At 41.6% G+C, this 21819-nt stretch overlaps 1 protein-coding gene across 3 annotated transcripts in view; it reads right to left on the bottom strand.

Moving 5' to 3' along the window:
* TNR (tenascin R) overlaps positions 1 to 21819 on the bottom strand; it is a 932265-nt gene that overhangs the window by 500415 nt on the left and 410031 nt on the right. The gene's annotated exons all lie outside the window — the stretch shown is intronic.

The following is a 21819-nucleotide window of genomic DNA, read 5'->3' as shown; positions in this document are numbered from 1 at the left end:
CTCAGGGACACTTAGTGCTAGAAACCTCAGCTTTGGATATTTGGGGTTCCTAGCGCTAAGTGGCCCCGAGATACGGGGCCCCAAATTTGGTCAACTGTGTCCATCTGCAGCAATGTCATTTTGGGACCATTTGGGTTCAGAGACCCCAAATTTTGGCTGCAGCTAGGGGGCATCTAGGAACCCTTAACTACCGAGTTTGAAGTTCGGGGGACCTATGGCTGCAAATGGGCACAGCAAGGCTGCAAATGGGCATTGTTGACCCTCTTTTCCACTTACAGCAGCTGTGCATTTCTCACCCTCGTCTTATACTCGGGTCACTAAGTTTTTCCCATTTATTTGTGGTAAATTAGGGCCTCGACTTATACTCGGAACAACTTATACTAGAGTATATACAGTAAGTCTGTAGGGTTCAATATTGAGTTGACCTACTCTTTGCAGCTATAACAGCATCAACTCTTCTGGGAAGGTTTAAGAGTGTGTCTATGGGAATGTTTGACCCTTCTTGCAGAAGTGCATTTGTGAGGTCAGGCACTGATGTGGATGAAAAGGCCTGGATCGCAGTCTCCACTCTAATTCATCCCAAAGGTGTTCTATCAGGTTGAGGTCAGGACTGAGTCAAGTTCCTCCACCCCAAATTCACTCATCCATGTCTTTATGGACCTTGCTTTGTGCACTGGTGCGCAGTCATGTTGGAACAGGAAGGGGCCGTCCCCAAACTGTTCCCACAAAGTGTTCAAAATGTCTTGGTATGCTGATGCCTTAAGAGTTCCCTTCACTGGAACTAAGGGGCCAAGCCCAACCCCTGAAAAACAACCCCACACCATAATCCCCCCTTCACCAAATTATTTGAACCAGTGCACAAAGCAAGGTCCATAAAGACATGGATGAGCGAGTTTGAGGTGCAGGAACTGACTGGCCTGCACAGAGTCCTGACCTCAACCCAATAGAACACCTTTGGGATGAATTAGACCGGAGACTGCGAGCCAGACCTTCTCATCCAACTTATTTGGTTCAGATGGCGTCAAGCGTGTGTAGCGGCAACCAGGTGAGGAGTACAAAGACAAGTGTGTCTTTCCTGCAGTCAAGCATGGTGGTGGGAGTGTCATGGTCTGGGGCTGCATGAGTGCTGCCAGCACCGGGGAGCTACAGTTCATTGAGGGAACCATGAATACCAACATGTACTGTGACATACTGAAGCATAACATGATCTCCTCCCTTCGGAGACTGGGCCACAGGGCAGTATTCCGACATGATAATGTCCCCAAACATACCTCCAAGATGACCACTGCCTTGCTAAAGAAGCTGAGGGTAAAGGTGATGGACTGGCCAAGCATGTCTCCAGACCTAAACCCTATTGAGCATCTGTGGAGCATCCTCAAATGGAAGATGGAGGAGCGCAAGGTCTGTAACATCCACCAGCTCCATGATGTCAACATGGAGGCCTGAAAGAGGACTCCAGTGGCAACCTGTGAAGCTCTGGTGAACTCCATACCCAAGAGGGTTAAGGCAATGCTGTAAAATAATGGTGACCACACAAAATATTGACACTTTGGGCCCAATCTGCACATTTTCACTTAGGGGTGTACTCACTTTTGTTGCCAGTGGTTTAGACATTAATGGCTGTGTGTTGAGTTATTTTGAGGGGACAGCAAATTTTCACTGTTATACAAGCTGTACACTCACTACTTTACATTGTAGCAAAGTGTAATTTCTTCAGTGTTGTCACATGAAAAGATATAATAAAATATTTACAAAAATATGAGGGGTGTACTCACTTTTATGAGATACTGTATATTGAATTTCCCACAATGCATGTGTCAATTGTACCACAAACACGTTGACATATGTTCTCTAAATTAAAAGTACACTTAAGTTGGTCAACAAATTGTCATGCAATCAACTATTTAGTCTGATCATTTTAATTGATGAGATGTCTGAAACAATGAACTGGTGCAGCACAACTGGTAAATCTGCCTGAATCAAACTAATCACTGTCTATATGTTATTGTAAAAAGTAAAATAAATTGAGTGTTACAGAATCAAGCTAATGCTCCACAAAACAACTTACAGTATATATGCCAACCCATTTGATTGTTTTTTTCTCATTATTTAAAGGCTTTATTTCATTGCATTTCTGATGAGAGCATATGGAGACTACATTGTTTATTTTCATATGGAAAACTGCTTCAATATATGAACATTTCACTTTAAAAGGAATATAGAGACTACTTCAAAAAGGAATATAGAGACTCTTTTTAAAGCGCTGGTTATTGTGAATTATCATTTAAATCTGTCCAGGGGGAGAGTTTATTTCCAGCCATTGGGAATTTGGGAAAGCCGCTGTGGTGTGGATTAGTACTACTAATATTTCAATGTATTGTTGCAAAGTTAGTTGAATGTTCTTGAAACATTAGGAAAAAACATCTGATATTTGTTAAATTTGATTGGAGTATTGAAACGATCCATTCAATCAATTTCCAAAAAATCAATGCATGGCCAAGATCGTAGTATGCATCCATAGAGTTCTGCTACAAACAGTTATCCATAATTTACTGGGTGCACAGAATAGGCCCAAAGTGGTTATGGAAATGTAGAGCAAAGCACTGGAAACACAAAGGGGGCATGTATCACTTTTGTCAAACAGAAAGGCAATGCTAAAATACTAAACAGCAGCAATGAGACAGATTATCCACTTGTCCTCCGGAAGATTTACCCCCTTCCTGACCAGGCCATTTTTAGCGATACGGCAATGCGTTACTTTAACTGACAATTGCGCGGTCATGCGACACTGTACCCCAAAAAAATGTACTGTATGTCCTTTTTTCCCCACAGATAGAGCTTTATTTTGGTGGTATTTGATCACCTCTACATTTTTTCATTTTTTGCGCTATAAATGAAAAAAGACCCACACTTTTGAAAAAAAAAAAACAACATTTTTTACTTTCTGCTATAAAACATATCCAATAAAAAAAAATTAAAAAATCACATTTCTTCATCAAGTGCGTGATCACAGCGGGGGCGAGCCACCCCCTACCAGAAAGTGCAGGATCACGTGTATATATATATATATATATATATATATATATATATATATATAGGGCAATCGGCAAGTGGTTATGCAACATAATTACTACGAGCTTGAGCTTGAGCCATAAATCCCAAAAAGTAACACTGCCACACAATGAAAGCTGACTCTGACCACTTTTTAATTATAATCTGTTTCATCTGTAGCAATAAATTTGTCTCAGAACTGCAAAATTTGCAAATTTGTCAGAGTTGGCTGCCCAAGTTTCAGGGCCGCCATTAGGGGGGGCAGCCAATACTTATGTAGGGGGCCTGGGTCTGGGATATTTATATCTGTTGCTGGATGATTGACAGCTGTGGTAGTTACTTGTCTATGCCCACCTCCCTACTCCGCCAATTGCAGCAGGAGCGCATCCCGGGGCAGTGCCATTGAGGAGAGAGCATGGCATTACCCCAGCAACCAGGGAGTTTGGCAGAGCAGCTGTGAGGAGAGAAAAGCCGGAAGAGACATGAGGTGGGAGAGGCACCGGTCCTGTGCTGCTGGTCCTGCGTGGGCAGCTGCTGGTCACCATCTTCTTTCTTAGATAAAGGGAAGATGGGGGTACCTCATGAGGGGGCAGGGGGCTCAGACTGAGGCTGTATGTACTCATATCTTTTCCCATTCCATGGAGAAGTGCAGGTCTATAGATGGAATACATTGATGTGTCCCCACTGAGGACATGGAATGAAGGAGATTGGACTGGAGGAGAAAGAGGACATGGGATGGAGGAGAAGGAGGACATGGGATGGTGGAGATGAGACTGGAAAAGGAGGACATGGGATGGGGGAGATGAGACTTGAAGAGAAGGACATGGGATGGGGAAGATGGGACTAGAGGAGGAGGACATGGGATGGGGGAGATGAGACTTGAAGAGAAGAACATGGGATGGGGAAGATTAGACTAGAGGAGGAGGACATGGGATAGGGGAGATAAGACTGGAGAAGGAAGAGGATATAGGATGGAGGAGAAGGAGGACATGGGATGTAGGAGAAGGAGGACATGGGGGGGAGATGAAACTGGAAGAGGAGGACATGGGATGGGGGAGATGTGACTAGAGGAAGAGGACATGGGATGGAGAAGGAAGAGGACATGGGGTGGGGGAGGGGAGACTGGAAGAAAAGGACATGGAAAGGGGGAGATGAGACTGGAAGAGGAGGACATGGGATGGGGGAGATGTGACTAGAGGAGCAGGACATGGGATGGAGAAGAAGGAGGACATGGGATGGGGGAGATGAGACTGGAAGAAGACTCGCGTGCTGGGGGAGTACTCTTGCAGGCTTGATCCTGAGCCATACTTTGTGCATCTTCTGACACACACAGTGCAGCTCGACCCCACCTTCCAATCCCTCATCATTGGATTTGATTCACAGCAGTAGGAGCCAATGGCTCCCGCTGCTCTCACTGAGCCTAGTGAAGAGGGTAGAAAGCAGCGCTGAACTGAGATCGGTCTCAAGTAAGTATTTAGGAGGGGGAGCTGCATCTATAAGGTTGTTTACACTAATGCAGAGAATGCAATAAGGCAAAAAACCTTTAGTCTTTACAACCACTTTAACTAAGAAAGAGGCAGCCTGGTTCTCAAATATGTCGCTAATTTGTATGATAAATGCCTACCAATAGATTTTTAGCTTATGGCTACGCATAAAAAATGAAATTAATAGAGTTTCAATGTAATTAAATGCATGAAGCATGCATTTTTTCCCTTTACATGAACTGAATACTTTGTCTCACATATAGATATATCTATATATATATCTATATATAGATATATCTATATAGATATATAGATATATATATATATATTATCATCTTCTATAATACATATTTAGACCAAGCCAAGTCAGTTCCTTTTATTACTATACTTTTGAGTTTTAATTATTGCAACACATCCACATATCTGAAATGTTGAACATAGAAACCTGGAAGTAATAAAGTTTAATTCTTTATCACAAACTGGATGCCTTTGCTCCTGGCAGAAAAAAAAGCTGCTTAAAAATGTGCGTTTAGGCTTGTTTAGACGCATTTAGGTGCATCAAGTGTTTGGGCGTTCATTGATTCTATTGACCTTCTGGCCATTGGGATGAACACTAAAAGTTCTAAACATGCCTAGCGTTTAGGGGCGTTCAGCAGTTTGCCCGAAAGCTCCTTTCTTGAATGCGCTGGTAGTGCGTTTTGTTTTGTTTTTTCATCCTGTAAAGGCTCCTCTTCGAATACGCCTGTAAACACCTATGTGTTCATGGCCACACTGGCTAACATAGAGGTACGTTTACAGGCTGGAAAAAGTCAAACACCTGTAAAGGCATTGTTTTTTACGTCTTAAGTGCACAAAGCCGTAGAATCTGTCGTAACCATGGGAACAGAGTGGTGCTAGTAAGAAGTACACTGAATCTAAGGAATGTGTCGGTACTACAGAAACTGGTGCAAAGCTTTAACCACTTGCCAACCGCCGCATGTACATATACGTCCTAAGTTTGGTGGCGGATATCATTGTTATGGCAGCAGCTAGCTGCCATAACCCGGTATCCCCGTTTTCACCTGGCGGTCGGCTACAAGATAAAAGTGGTCTCTGCGGCGGATTCGCCGCAAGATCACTTTTATCGTTAATGAATATGGTGCAGGCCAAGTTAAAGGGGCCATACCACAGGAAAAGTGTCATAATTTCTTTGTTGAATGCCTTATGGTTAAAGTGGAAGTAAAGTTATTTTTGAAACAAGTGGCTGACAGGCAGGGTATTTATGATGGAAGAGATCCAATTGGTCTCTTCTGTTATCCTTCTGTCTGTCAGCTGTCATGTTCATTCATTGAACCATGCATGCGCAGCTCAGCGGACATTTACGGGCACATGTGCGGGAGTGGCATCATCACTGCCTGGCCTATCAAATGGCCGAAGGCACAGGACCCAGAAGGAAGACCGAGCAAAGATGGAAGCGCCGGGGGCCCGCTGGATTGGTCTCAGAGCTGCGCTGAAAGACACCATATGACAGCTAAGTCTGCCATATTGTACTAATAAGCTGTGAATACTAGTACATTATGGCATAACCCACCTGGGGGGCCTTCAAAATAAATTTTTATAGCAGACTTTACTTTCGCTTTAAGTAAGACGCACTACATTAAAATGTAAATGTGAAAGCAAAACTTTTTTTTTTAGTTAGTTTTGGATAGAACATGGAAAGTTTGAAACCCCTGTCCGATTTTTTATTACTACCTGCACCTCACTATTGATCTCAGTGACTACAGTCTTCGGTATAGAAATGCAGAAACAAGAGGTGAGGAGTATTATTCCATATAGAAACCTGTTGTAGTAACAACTGTCATAGAGGGGATATGCCCTCACTATTGAGACATCTCCTCCACTGCTATGTGTCCAGGGCAGGAATTAAAGGAAAATTCCCCGAACGGAACACAAACACACAAAAAAAAAAAAACACAAGACAGGGATCCTATTTTTAATGGACTGGCAATGCTGTTTTAAGCATGAAAACACTGATCTGAACCATTCATTGCAATGCCCTGCACCACAACGCACGGCATATGTATTGTGTGGTGCTGCAGTCTAGGTATGTTGATGGCTACTGTAATAGCGCATTGGGGGGCCATTCAAAATGAACAAACCATGGTTCGTGTGCTGAAGTGTTGCAGTGATAAGTGATTAAATGTGCATTTTACCTTTTTTTCTCAATGGAAATATGTGAACGGGCCATTTCAGAAAGTTTTCTTTATCCAATCATTAAAACTTCAATATAAAAAAAATGTAATCAAGTAATTTATTTCTACAAATTGGAACAGACATATGCTAATTTACATGGCAGGTGTTATTGTGCTGAAGGCTATAGGCAGATGTTTTCTTAACATACGGACATTAGAGATATACCTTTGCTTCATTTATATTCCTTGGTTGAAGTTTTGATGCGTGCTAAATATTGTACATGTCTGTCTTATTTTCACAGTAACATTTTCCTTAAAGTGGACCTTTTTCCTCCACTCAAACTTAAAAATTGCAACTGCATACAGCTTTGCCAATCTAAGTCACATAAAAGCTTTATTTTTTACTTACATTTATTTGCTTTTCAACTTCCTGGTACATATAGGCACTGGTGACATAGCCAGAGCCACATAGGGGCCTCCTGGGAGGGCTACATCACCAGTGCCCTACAGGGAGATCTTGTAGGCAAACTATAGGATCTTAAAGTGTTTGTTACCCCAACAATTCATATTCCTGATATGTTCCCGCTGTACCATGTACTCGTATGAGAAAGCATCCTGTTCTCTTTGTATTGCTTCCTTTGTGTGAAATCGCTGGTGTTCCTGACAGTCCCTCTGATTTCCTATTAAAAACTGACCACACTATACAGGAGAACAAATCGTGGTCAGTTTAGCTGTTCTGGGAACTCAGCTTGCTCTCCTCTAATGATCAGACTTCTCCTGAGATGTTCCCGTTGCACAGCCATTGACTGGGAAGATCAGTGTGCTGTTGCTTCTCCTCCCCCCCAGCTCTTATGTAGCTGAGAACAGAGGGAATGTGATCAAAGGGGAAAAAAGGTATTTATAATTTTTATCTTATATCTATACACAAATGTTTTGCCTTCCATTTCTATCTTAAACTGAATAGGTTGTTTCACAGGGTGATCGTTTACAATCACTTTAAGGCAGATTATTTAATAACACACAGCATGTGCCTGATCTCACACATGCGCTACAAGATCTGGTGTGGTTTGCTATTAGACATTAATACACACCACGCCAGATCAGGCACAGAGCAAGAACAAAGAAGCCAGCTGACAAAAAATTTTATGGCGGCAAAGAATTCCTATGTTTGGAGGGCAGATTATGAAGAATGGGGGAACCACAGATGAACAATGTAAGTCACTATTATTAACTTAAAGCGGAGCTCCACCCAAAAGGGGACGTTCCCCTTGTTTGCATCCTCTCCCCCCTCCACTGCCACATTTGGCACTTTTTGGGGGGAAGAGGGGAGCGGGTCCCTTGTTTTGGCAAGTTCTCTCTCCCACTTCCAACGCAGATCGCCGCAGTGAACTGAGCTGGAAGTTCAGCCCCCCTCTCTTCCTCCCCCCACAGTCTTTTAGGACACATCACAGGTCCCAGAAGACTACGAGACCATGCACAAGGAGCAGCGCGTCTTGCACATGCGCAGTAGGAAACCAGGTTTGAACACTTCCTGTTTCCCTTATCGGGTTAGGACATCGGGGGATTCCTGGACAGGTAAGTGTCATTATATTGTAGCTGCTGACTTTTCATTTTTCTGAAGGAGCCTGGAGCTCCTCTTCAAATGGTTTTAAAATTATGGTTGCATTGATCCTGTCAGTATTATTATTGGGGGGGGGGTCCACTTTAACAAAATAAATCCAGAGCCTATCTGACAATAGCTGAAAAAAAAAAATAGAAGAAGAAATTAAAAATGGTACTAAAAACCATGATATTTGTGTGACACTCTCTAATTTTTCGGCGCGTCATCATAGTTTTTCAAAGCCTTTGTCAATGACAGCAAAATCCATTAACCTGTACAATAGCTTAATGGAGGCAAAGAATGTGACTACATTAAAAGGGTCTCTTTATTGTAAAGTATAAAGTAATTGCACTCTCGGAATATTTTCACTGTTACATTTTTTCCATTAACAAATGTTGTGTATCCCGCCATGTTACTAAATATAATTAAGTCTGAAGCAAAGGAAAAAACTGTTCCCCTCTATTGTAATGATTATATTCTGATGCACTGCTGAAGATATATATATTGGGGCTGATTTACGAAAGCCGTGCGCCATCAGTAGAGGAGCACGGCGAGGCGCAAAGCACATTTTCATATTTACGAAACGATCCGCCGGAAACAGAGCGAGCATCCCCCATTTACTATAGCGATCTCGGCGCACGGGAGAATGCAATATGTGCTCCACTATGGACATGGCACACGGCATCTTCAATTCAATATTAACAGAAGATGGAGGTGCCAATATTATGGGGTGATGTGGGGTGATGTGAGGAAGTTTAGTAACAACTGCCCAAGTAACAAATATGCCCAAAATAGAATGAGAAAGTAACTTTTTCAGAGAAAAAGTACATTTAGAACTGCATGAGATCAATGTAAGCAGTGCGCGTGCGCAAGTGGCTCTTGCGCGCCTTCAAATACGTTTGTTCACTGTGCGGCAAAAATCTTAGTAAATGTCAAGCAACGCAAATGCAATTGCATGGGTTGAATGGGCGCACCTCTAAACTTAAATAGAAAGGTAGTTGCGCACTGCTAATCAATAAACTAACACTAAAAAGAAACTACTGTGAAAGTGAATGAATGCTGCTGCTGTCACCTAAGTGTTCCCACAAGAAAAAAAAAAAAAAAAGATAATAAAGTGAATGTGACAGCGCTGCATATATATGTAAGCTCAAATAATAAATATAAAAATCAACATAGGAAAAATAATAATCAATGTAAAACGTCCATTTATAAATACAGATGAATAGTGCTCAATGAAAAACGTTTATATATGTGTGACAATTCTGCTAAAAAGCAAGTACAACAAAATACAAGAAAAAAAAGAAGCTGTTTCCACGTGCTTCACTTCTCTACCAACAACAGTGCTCCCACCACCGCGTGCAATGCCTGCTCACCTCACTGCAAGACCCGGCAGGGGGTCAAACACACTTTTGCACACAGTGCACCTCTCCTATGGGGAATGCTCCACAATGATCCTGGGTAGCTCCTTATGGTCCCTCTAGATAGATAAATCTCCACAACAAATGGAATGACCTCCCAGTGAGCTGGTTCAACTTAGGCTCCTCAGTGTTTGCCGGTAGTTCCACAGCGACATATAAAAACAAAAATGCTTCAGATAGTGCAGTATCAAGGGGATTAAAGACTGAACCTCACCAGCACAGCTAATATTCAACTCACATTTATTTAAGAATATAAAAACATTGATAAAAAATCCATCAGGTGTATCTCATTTGTTGCGACAGGTTCCACTGCCGGGCTCCACCTCTACTAGTTACGCCACCTCCCACGTGGCTTCATCTGGAGGAGTCATTAACAAGTCAGTAATGGTATTTGTTGTATAACTTTTGCCCATGTTAGGCTCTTTGTTTGCCCCCCTGGACTGGGGGGTGTTTGTCCCATCTGTAATTTTGTAGCATGCTGGATGATGTGCTTAATTTTGGACAGGGGGGTGGCTTATTTTGTGCTAGCTGCATTTGGGTTGGTCTAGGCATGCTCAGGGATTTAGATTTTTTCCTGTGCCTTTTGGTGTGTAAAATGCATATGGGTTGGTCTGGGCATGCTCAGGGACTTTGATTTTTTTTTCAGCTTTTTCTGTGTACAGCATTTGGATGTTTCTGGGCATGCTCAGAGACTGTGTTTTTTGGGTTAGTAATTTAAGGACATCCTCAACACAACAGGTGTACCCCCTTTGAAGTTCTGACTCTGCGTTGGGTGAACTTGCATTTAGCTGTGATTCATGGACTGTCCATGTGTTTTCAATTGCCTCATTAGCACGCAAACCTATGTTATATAAAGCTTACAGATAGCATTCTTTACCTTTCCCTGAAAAGAAGATTGTGTGTCCGGCAAGAGAGTGCATTTGGGTGGCCTTATAGCATTTGTAACACATGTATTTTCTCTTTGTATTTTGTTTATGTCTTGGCAAAACAGATGTGTTTTAGAGTAAGTTTTTTTTACTTTGGTTTATTGTATTTTTTTTTTTGGGGGGGGGGTATTTTCCCCTGAAATATTTTGATGATCAATGTGTGTCGTTTTGTAGGTTGTTTCACTTTTATTTTTTTGTCTGTGCTGCATTATTTTGCAAAATCTTCCTCAAGGTGTTGTGACTAATTAATGTTTAAATCCTTAATAGATGTCCGTTTGCAGTCCTTTTAACTCCTGTTTATTTCCTCTGCAAAATGGTCAGACTCAAAACCATATTCTATTAGTGTCTCAAATTAACATACATGTGTTTTTTGCTTTCCTTGCTCTTTTCCAAGTCCTGTTTTGTTGACCAATAAAATTTGTTGCAAATTTTTATGTTTTTATTTCCCAGCTGCAGCTTAACTAGGCTGATTGGCATGGCAAAACAAAAAAAGGTGTGATTTATCTAAAAGCTACTTTCCTGGTGCCTTCATGGTAGCGTATGCATGGATTGTGTATATACTGCCATGGATAGGCACCAGGAAAGGAAAATTACAGAGGTAATTACCGTATTTATCAGTGTATAACACGCACAGGTGTATAACACGCACATTCATTTTAAGAGCGAACTTTCAGGAAAAAAACATAAATTTTAAATAAGGAACTTTGAAGCAAAATAAGGGTCAGTGCCCATCTGCAGCCTCACCATTGCCATCAATGCAGCCTGATCAATGCCCATCTGCAGCTTCTCAAGTGCCATCAATGCAGCCTCACCAGTCCACATCAATACAGCCTCACCATTGCCATCAATGCAGCCTCACCAGTCCACATCAATGCAGCCTCACCATTACCTTCAATGCAGCAGCCTCACCATTGCCTTCAATGCAGCAGCCTCACCATTGCCTTCAATACAGCAGCCTCACCATTGCCTTCAATGCAGCAGCCTCACCACTGCCATCAGTGCAGCAGCCTCACCACTGCCATCAGTGCAGCAGCCTCACCACTGCCATCAGTGCAGCAGCCTCACCATTGCCATCAGTGCAGCCTGATCGATGCCCATCTGCAGCCTAGAGGGGACAGGGAAGGGGGGACAGGACGAGCGCCGACAGGTTACATACAGGGAGACTCTCCTATGATAGACAGAACAGTGGTCCAATAGCGGCCCAGGAGCCGGGACTTCCTATTACAGAGATCGCCAAGTAAACTGGAGATTCTCACTGTATGTAATCTGACGGCACTCGTCCCGCCCCCCTCCCTGTCCCCTCCGAGGCAGCTAAAATTGAAGTATTGGCGTATAACACGCACGCGCTCTTTGCACCTGATTTTCATGGTGAAAAAGTGAGTGTTATACACCAATAAATACAGTATTCAATTTTCCATTTTAGCGCAGTGGTTCTCAGCCTCAGTCCTCAAGTACTCCCGACAGGACATGTTTTGGGAATTTATCTTAGCAAAAATAGCTGTCCAAAATACCAAGCCACTGACTGTGATTTAAAGCACCTGTGCAAGAGAAAAGGAAAACCTGCAAACATGGCCTGTTGGGGGTACATGAGGACAGGGTTGAGAAGCACTGATTTAGAGCACTGAGCTAAAATCTAGCTCAAGACAATCCTATTCTAATTGTGGGCATTTGAGGGAAACCAAGTGAGTGTTAGAACCCCTGCTTGTCTTTTTTAGGTTGGGCTTTGTGTCCCTTTGCTGAAAATTGGCTTCATTTCCTGTCACATAGCCCAAAAGGAAGTGAGGGTAAAACCCTACCAATGTCTTTCCTTGGGGACACACAGGTCAATCTAACTAGTATCCCAATTAGGCAAATTGCACTCTAACACTTTGTTGTATACACAGCAAATTATTGGGTATTTTGGGGTTTATTAAAGTCAAATCCACTCTGCAATACAAGTGTACTCGTTGTAAATCTGAGGGAAAGCACTGGTGATTTTATCATCCAATCATGTAGAAGCAAAGATGCTATTCTTTATTTTCCTTTCATGTCCCCCTCAGATTTCCAGCAACTGCACTTACAAGTGCACTTGTAGTGCAAAGTGGATTTGCCTTTAGTAAATAAACCCCAAAGTCCGAGATACCTAATCATTTGGGGTGTACAGAGCAAAATGCTATAGTGCAATTTATCTAATGGGGAAGCTATTTAGATTGACCTGTGTGTCCCCAAGGAAAGACATTGGTAGGGTTTTACCCTCACTTCCTGTTTGGCTATGTGACAGGAAGTGAATACATTTGAAGGAGAAACGGGCAAAATTTGTGAGGTGTCTTCACCCTATCAGGGGTGCAGACATCCCCAAAAACTGACCAGACTTCTAATCCTTCTGCACTCTATCCCCAAGCAAAAATAAGAAAGGATTTCATTTAGTTTAACTTTGCAAAGACACATTTCTAAGTTCATCTTCTTTTCAATATTGGCACTTAAGATGGTCATGCACTATGCAATCTGATTGGCCAATCTCTGTACAACTCGATATTTCGGCAAAATAGGTAATAGGAAGATGCACTTGAACAATTAATTCAAATTATAGGAAAACAAACAGGCTCTTGCCTAACTGATCATCTAACTGATTGCAGTGTATGGTCACCTTTAAAGATCAAGATCTGAAAATATTAATTTATTGGGTTTAGAAACACTTCTCTGTTCTTTGTAATGCATTGAAAGATTTAAAATAGAAAAAAAGAAATTTTGAAGATATATTAGAAGTGATAGGAATGAGATTAGCATCAAAAGGGTTAATTAACTGAGCACCTACTAATTGATAAACAAGACACATCCAATGAGATGAAATTAACCAAATGTATTGGGCGTGCGATATTATCAATGAGAAAACGTCAGTTACCCTAGCACCAGTTGCAGTTTACATATTTATTATCGTTTTGCGCTTCAAAGTGCGCTGGTTCGCACTTTTGGTTAATGACTTTTCCAGCGGACCAATTAAGGTATGAACTGGCACAGCGCATTCTTCTTAAACCAGCCCCATTGTCTTTTGCTCTATTTTCTAATTAGTTTCTTACTATCTGTAGGTAAAATGGTCAGATAACAAAACTCTCATGTGTTTAGAATAAAAAAATAAAATTCATGGCATTCTTGTGCCACTAACTGCCATACACACACGCAAGGATTGGAATTCCTGTTCTTGGATAGTATTGGTTTCTCGGGTTGCCATCTACCCAAGGTGTATTATCACTCAGTATGTCATGGAAGCAATGGGCAGAGATACAAAATATTATAGGATGTCAGGTCATGGACTGTATATTAGCTACTCTTCAACTACAGCGAAGATAAGCAAGAATTGGTTGCAGTCAGTAATTTCAAGGGAATCTCAAATGAAAGCCATATTCTGCTTTCTGACATGTGCACACACAGTGGCGGCTGCTGGTATAGCCGTCTCCTCCTCCTGGTGCTTCGCGGACGGCAGCTTCCCCCTCGTCTCAGGACCCGCTTCCTGATTGGTCGGGAGGAGAATTAGGAAGACAATAGCGAATATTAATTCACTATTTTTACACAACTGGGTGGGTTTAGGAGCCCACCTTTTTTTGAAGCCTAGTAGAGCCTCAGGCTCTAATCATGTAAAAAAAAAAAAAAAAACCCATTGGATTCCATGTGTCCAACGCCCCGCATGTAGATTAGGGGGCATTACTGGCCACCACTGTTCACACAGAACTGTTTGTTAATGTGGAACTGCACCGCTTCCTCATGGGAAATTTTGAAATCCCTTTTTACCTTTTTTGTTGTGGTGTCCACAATAAATATATTCACCCAGCAAATTCAGTGGTGTTCTGTATTAATCCGCTACTCCGCTGCTGTACACCCTGTTCCAAAGGACCATATTTCTATCTTATATCATCCTGTAGGCGGGGTGCAGCGGCAATAATTCACACAATTAGGAGCAATGTAAAACTTGTATTGAAATAGCACAGCAACAGTTCACAACAAACCCGGTGGGAAGGCTGTCTAACCGGGTGCAATCATGGTTTCCAGTAAAGTGAACGGAGAAGGTATCAGCCGGACTGACATTGTCTGTAAAGAGATCTGAGTACAGCCTGGACGTCTTGCGCCCAAGCGGGAAGATGCATTAGGGAGTTGCGACCCTACGCTTTCCCTCCTTGTCAGGAATCCTTCCCTTACCACTAATACTGTCCCTAACAGGCAAGGTACCTGTCCCTACTATACCAACTCGCAAACTGCACACCAAACCTGGGAGCCAGGGCCTTAAATAGGCTCTGCCTGATTCCAGATGGCTGCTTGAGTTACATAGGGCAGCATAATGCAATAGGACAGCTTCCCCAGTGACCCAGGAAATCATAGAGGAACTAACTCTCCAACAATAGTGCCGCTGCAGAACAGCGCCACCTGCAGTGGAAAACCTAGACTGCACGTGCCTCCAATAGGAAGCTGGCTGTCTCTTCCTGGATCTTGCAGTTGGGCCAGCTAGAAGAACCAGGAAGAGACAGCTGGCCCCCTGATGATGCCCCTTAGCACATACACATGGGGGGAGATTTACTAAAACTGTAACACGCAGAATCTGGTGCAGCTGTGCATGGTAGCCAATCAGCTTCTAACTTCAGTTTGTTCTATTAAGCTTTGACAATAAAACCTGGAAGCTGAATGGTTTCTATGCAGAGCTGCACCAGATTTTGCACCATGAAGTTGTAGTAAATAACCCCCATAATCTCTAAATTGCTCTGAAGCCTTCTGGGATGTGTGATGTGAGTATCCCAGGAGACTGAGGGCAGCAGGAGGCTAGGTGGAGGGTGAGTTAGGGAACCCTACAAAGGTTTTTAGAAAAAACAAAATGAATTTGCTATTTTGTAACACAATGGTTTAAAAGTAACACAGAAGAAAATTGAGAATGAGAGTGAAGGCCCACTTTAAAGTAGAAGCCCAGCCTGAGCTTGTTTAGCTGGGCTTCTACTATGGGTCACAGGAGTGCAAATAGTTTTGCACTCCTGTGGCCCATTTTTAGCAGAGAGCGGTCTGAAATCCACACTCTACTGATGTCAAACAGATCAGTCCAGGCACTGCGTCATCCAGACTCTGGGAGCCTGGATCCGCCAGGTACCTGGACTGATGGGCGAGCTGCTAAGAGGCTGAGATGGCCGCTTCCCGCCCCTGCACATCTCAGCGCTCCAATGAGTGTGGAGGAGCAGAGCAGGAGAGCTGCCGACTGACAGGTAGCAGCTCTCTGCTCAGGGAGCTGAGAGATCCGAGCCGTCGGCGGTGTTCGATCACTCGGTTCTCAGTGCAGAGACGCCGGGGGACAGATGCAGCATCGGACCGATGCTGCATCCACCTAGGTAAGTATGATTATGGGAAAAAAAATTCCCATACTTCTCTTTTAAATGCAAAGAACATTATGATAACCTGTTATTTCTGGAACAGGTTATTCTTGAGCCTGAAACCAAGTACTGCAATTGAATGCAGCGCACAGACTCCTGATATACTAAGAAACAGACTTCTTTTGTGCCTAAGACCAATTCGGATGAGCATTCAATCTGTCTATTTTCTGTACAAATCTAGACGGAACACAATGGGGTTGATTTACTGAAACTGGAGAGTGCAATATCTGGTGCAGCTCTACATAGAAACTAATCCGCTTCCATATTTTTTTTTGTCAAAGTTTAATTGAACAAGCTGAAGCCAGAATCTGATTGGCTTCCATGTACATCTGCACCAGATTTTGTATTCTCCAGTTTTAGCATGTCAACCCAATGTACTTCTATGGGATGAAAAGATGTGTGTCTGTTTACATCTACCCACAAGTCTTTTTATGTCTGCCAAAACAAAAGGTTTGGGGAAAAGGGACAGATGCAGATAAATACTGATATGAACATTCATCTACCCCTAGAGGTTGTATGGGCCACATCTTAATGGACAAGAATGTCACAAAAGTGACATCTCTCCCGATCTGATTCAGCAGGGGGTCTGTAAACAGATCCTTTGCTGACATGGAATGAACAATGACTGTGCGAAAGGGGCTTAAAGAAGGTACTGTACGCAGCAAACCATTTTCATGGTGGGATTTCGTTAGAATGTTTTCTACAGCACTTAGCAAATACAATTCACCAATCTATTTTTTAATATTGGAATCATTTTTCCTCTATGGATTATGGGATAGTTGTACTTTCAGTTTAATATTATTTTTGTTATTCATTTTTTTTCATTATCTGACAAAACTAATTGAATAAGAGAGAACATTGCAGTAATCTTGAGGAAAGCTCAAACAGAAATCCTTCAGAAATAAACATGTACATCTATCCAGACAGCAGTAAAATGTGCCTTGGCATAAACTGCATCTTCATAAAAGTTTATGTGTTCTGGAAAGAGACAACCATGAAAATCAAACACTGACTATCTTGCAGTTCTAAATACATAGTTCTATCTTTTTGCCTCTTTCAGGCGAAAAACAAAATCTATAAAAACAAAAACAATAAAAAAAGTCTGATAAAGAATCTACGCTAGTTATACAGTTTTACATTTCAAAAATGGAGATTTATTTTCACATCAAGTATGGGCTTTGTTTTGTTTCTAATAGTAATGTTTCAACAGAACCCGTCAGGATAAAGCATTATTAGAGCTTCAATTCTTGACTTAGTTTTGAAGGACTGTTATGCTTATTACTTTATGCATATGCTGAGCTTTTTGAATCAACACCCACTCAAAAAATGAACTGGAGACGCCAAATATTTCCTTATAACACAAATTCTATATATAAACAGAAACATGCTGGATTTACATTTTATTTACTTTAAAAAACACTTAAGACCAGGGCTTTTTTTTCTCAGAGAATAGGTGCAGGTACTCCCCCCCCTTCCAGGTCACCTTTTGTCTCCACCCCCTGCCCACCTCAGAGGACTGTCCCCAATCCCCTACAGCCATCCACAATAGATTTCCACCCATCAACAATTGATAAACCCCAACAACAATACACCCTACACAAAAAAATACCCCCCAAGTAGCAATAGATCCTCCCCAGCAAGTATTGACCCCATCAGTAACAATATATCTCCCAGAAGCCAGCATCAATAGACGCTTCAGCAGCCAGCAATGACAGACCCCTCCCTCAGCAGTATCCCCCCTCCAACAACATAAGACTCACCATAATGTAGCAGTCACGATAAAAATCGCAGATTGCCACCATTACTAGTAGAAAAAAAATAGTAATAAAAATGCTATAAATCTATCCCCTATTTTGTAGACGCAATAACTTTTGCGCAAACCAATCAATATATGCTTATTGCGATTTTTTTTTAACCAAAAATATTTAGAAGAAAACATATCGGCCTAAACTGAGAAAAAATTTGCTTTTTTTTAAAAAAAAAATGGGGATAGTTATTATAGCAAAATGTACAAAATAATGCGTTTCTTTCAAAAATTGTCACTTTTTTTTGTTTATAGCGCAAAAAATAAAAACCGCAGAGGCGATCAAATACCACCAAAAGAAAGCTCTATTTGTGGGAAAGAAAGGATGTCAATTTTGTTTGGGTGCAACATCACACGACCGCGCAATTGTCAGTTAAAGTGACGCAGTGCCGAATCGCAAAAAGTGCTCTGGTCAGCAAGGGGGTAAATTCTTCTGGGCTGAAGTGGTTAATCATGTCCAAAAAGAGGCATGGAAATACTGCTTATTGTGATATAACCATACAGTGGTTTCACCACCAACAATACTTAAGCAATATAAAGCACAGTTTATTATATATTGCATTGAAATAATTGCAAGGTCCGAAGAAAAACTCCCATTTACAATATCCAGTTGTCTTCACTGCCATTCACACAGATGCTGCTGGCTAGAAACTCTCCTTCAGGGAATATAAGCAAGTAGCTGTAAAGGAATAGTTTTAAATGGTAAATATATATATATATATATATATATACAGCTAAGGGTCTTGTGGCTTCCAACAATCCAATGGGTAGTGAGCAAACTGAAAGAACAAAGTAAAAAAAAAGAAGGATGTGCAGACCCTAGTCTAAGTGCACTAGGGTCTGTGCTTCCTTCTTTTTCTCATCTAAGTGCACTAGGGTCTGTGCTTCCTTCTTTTTCTCATCTTAGTGCACTAGGGTCTGTGCTTCCTTCTTTTTCTCATCTTAGTGCACTAGGGTCTGTGCTTCCTTCTTTTTCTCATCTTAGTGCACTAGGGTCTGTGCTTCCTTCTTTTTCTTTTCTAAGTGCACTAGGGTCTGTGCTTCCTTCTTTTTCTTTTCTAAGTGCACTAGGATCGATGCTTCCTTCTTTTTCCCGTCTAAGTGCACTAGGGTCTGTGCTTCCTGTTGTATAAAATAGTTACTTCTTTTTTGTAGAACTGTGACAGTCACATATAGAGATTTGTTGTTTTTAGTTACATTATCATTGCTTTACTAATTGTTAGTTCACTGGTCAGAATAAGCATAGGAGGCTTCAAGCTAGTGACTAAATAAGCAATAATCCTACTGTAGAATAAGGATGATAGCCCCTATAGCAAGTAGCTTAAAAACAAGTCAGCAAAGACAGTTATTTGTATCTTGACAAGTGTATTGTAACATCACCTAGTCACCCCCATCCCTAAATCCTCACTGTCACTGCACCAGCGCTGTCTCAGCTGTAGCACCGTTCTTCTTACTTCCTGGTCTCACAGAAGACACTGAGGGCAACAGAAACCACGGGCTCCTGCTGCTGTTAGTAAAATTCATGTGAGGAGGAAGTGAAGAGGAGGGGGCAGACGATACACAGCCCTGGGAGTGTGCATGCGTGGGTGTCTCCATAGCACCAAGCTTCATATGGAGGCACCTGGAGTAGGGAGAAGCCTATAACATCAATGGGAGACGCCAAAAGAGGAGTAAATTACATTTCTGTGAGATATAATTGCACAGAGCAGATATGTATAACATCTTTTTTTATTTTTAACAAAAAAAAAAATGCATCTAAAAGTAGAACTATTGGCAAAACTTTTTTTTTTTCATTTCAGATAGAGTAAGGGAGAGTTATAATTCATGCAAGGTTTATTTTTTGCCCTCTTTGTCCCATGCGGGAGATTTGCCTTCACTTCCTGACCCACAGCCAAAACAGGAAGTGAGAGGAGACACCTGTAAATTTGGGGAATCTCTTGGGGACCCCCCAGGTCACTAGAACTTGTATCCCCATTAGAAGATTTCTCCTCTATTACTTTTCTGGGGAGAGCATAAACTTTGGGATTTTCATTTACTTTCAATGACAATGGTAAACTGGATAAATAGAGAGGGTGAATCTCCCCAATGGGTACACAGATCGCAAAAAAAACTTACAGGGGTTTTAATCCCTCTTCGCTCTAACCAAAACTTAAAAAAAAAAAAAATGCATTTAGCTATACTTTAACCTCTCTGACGGTAATCCCGAGTGTGGCCCAGGGTGGATTTTCAGTACCAGAAGCGGTAACCCCGAGCCACACTCGGGATCACATTGCAGGATCCAGGTACAGCTTACTTACCTTGTCCCCAGGATCCTGCGATGTCTCCCCGCTGTGTGCGGCAGCTGTGTCTCCGCTCGATTCATCACAGAGCCGAGCTCTGTTCCCTGCCAAATTCAAAAAGTGAAACACACACTATACATACAGTACACTGTAATCTTACAGATTACATTACTGTAAGAAATTATTTCACATCCCTTTTGTCCCTAGTGGTCTGTCCAGTGCCCTGCATGCAGTTTTATATTATAAAAACTGTTCTTTCTGCCTGGAAACTGGAGATTGTCCATAGCAACCAAAACCGTCCCTTTACATCAAAAGCACTTTTAGACCAGCTAGAAAACAGCGATAATAAATTAGAATCGCTTGCAGAATTGATCAATAGTGATTTGTGGGGAAATTCATCATCAAACACTGAAAGTAATGAGAGCGACAATTCTGCAACTGAGCAAATTTTAGTGTTTTTGATTTGATTACATTATTGAATAATTTTTTATTATTATTATATTATTATTTGTTATAATTATTTATAGTTATTTATGATATTATAATTTATGATTTCGTGTTTCAAACTTTATCATACCCGGGATGTCTACTAGACTCTTGTTTGGACAGATTTAAGTGTGTTATTGCTAAGAATTACAGGCCTACAATATAAAACGCCAAATTTTTATGCAAAAGAATTGTACCGCTTTGAGCATCAAAAATCTGAAATAATCATACCGCCAGGGAGGTTAATATCACTTCAATTAAGACAAGGCTGATCCAAACTTAGGTTTTCAGTACTGGAAGAACATTATATTAAAACCCCCTATCTGTTCTTAGTCTGGCACTACAACAAGCATCGCTGGTCAAAAAGAAGGCAATGCCTTGGCTTCTCCAGAATTATTTTTGCTGAAGGTGGTAAGGACAGTAGTATGCCACATGCTCCAGCTGGATTGTTTTCATCCTATTTAGGAATGTTCCTCCAAACCCAATGGGTTTCCATGTGGACACATGTCCCATATGTAGAGTAATGATGCTGCCTCTAGTCTAGGGTCTATGTGTGCCTTTTCTTTGGATTGACACTTTTGTCAAAGCTTAATTGAACAAGCTGACGTTAGAAGCTGATTGGCTATCATGCACAGTTGCACCAGATTTTATACACTCAAGTTTTAGTAAATCAACCCCATACTGATTTAAAAACTAGAAAAAAAAAACACCAGTCTTCGATCTGAATAAGAAGCAATATAGTGTAAAATCAGATATCAGTCTTGCTACTACTGGATGTGTAGTAGCAATAAAACATAGCTTTTGTTTTTAGGTCATTAAACAGGAGCATCACAAACTTGCCCAGTCGGTTTCATGTCCAACTAGCACTTCAGGGACAACTGAAGTACACTTTGGGGATGACTGACAATGTGCTTGTTGTTGGGCACCAAACTGATTGGGTTATTACTCACAAGTTTGTGAAGCTTCTGTTTTAATAGGCAGGCAATAAACGCCAGGCAAACATCTGACATAAAGCTGTTTTTATTACTATTGCGTATCCTTACTTCTCTCCTTTTCCGTATCCAGGAGTGTTTTATTCCCACCGGGAGTGCTGATCAGGTAGCAGCTGCTTCACATACTGTGCCAAAGCCTAAAAAGAACAGGTCTAATTTTTTCCTATTCTTTTCCTATGGTGTTTGATGCCTCCCTTCTAAATTCTGGTCTTAGCCTCACTCTTGAC

This window comes from Aquarana catesbeiana, linkage group LG07, assembly GCF_042186555.1.
Source record: "Aquarana catesbeiana isolate 2022-GZ linkage group LG07, ASM4218655v1, whole genome shotgun sequence".
Taxonomy (NCBI): domain Eukaryota; kingdom Metazoa; phylum Chordata; class Amphibia; order Anura; family Ranidae; genus Aquarana; species Aquarana catesbeiana.
Note: the sequence above shows the minus strand (reverse complement) of the source record. Positions and strands in the feature narration are given on the sequence as shown.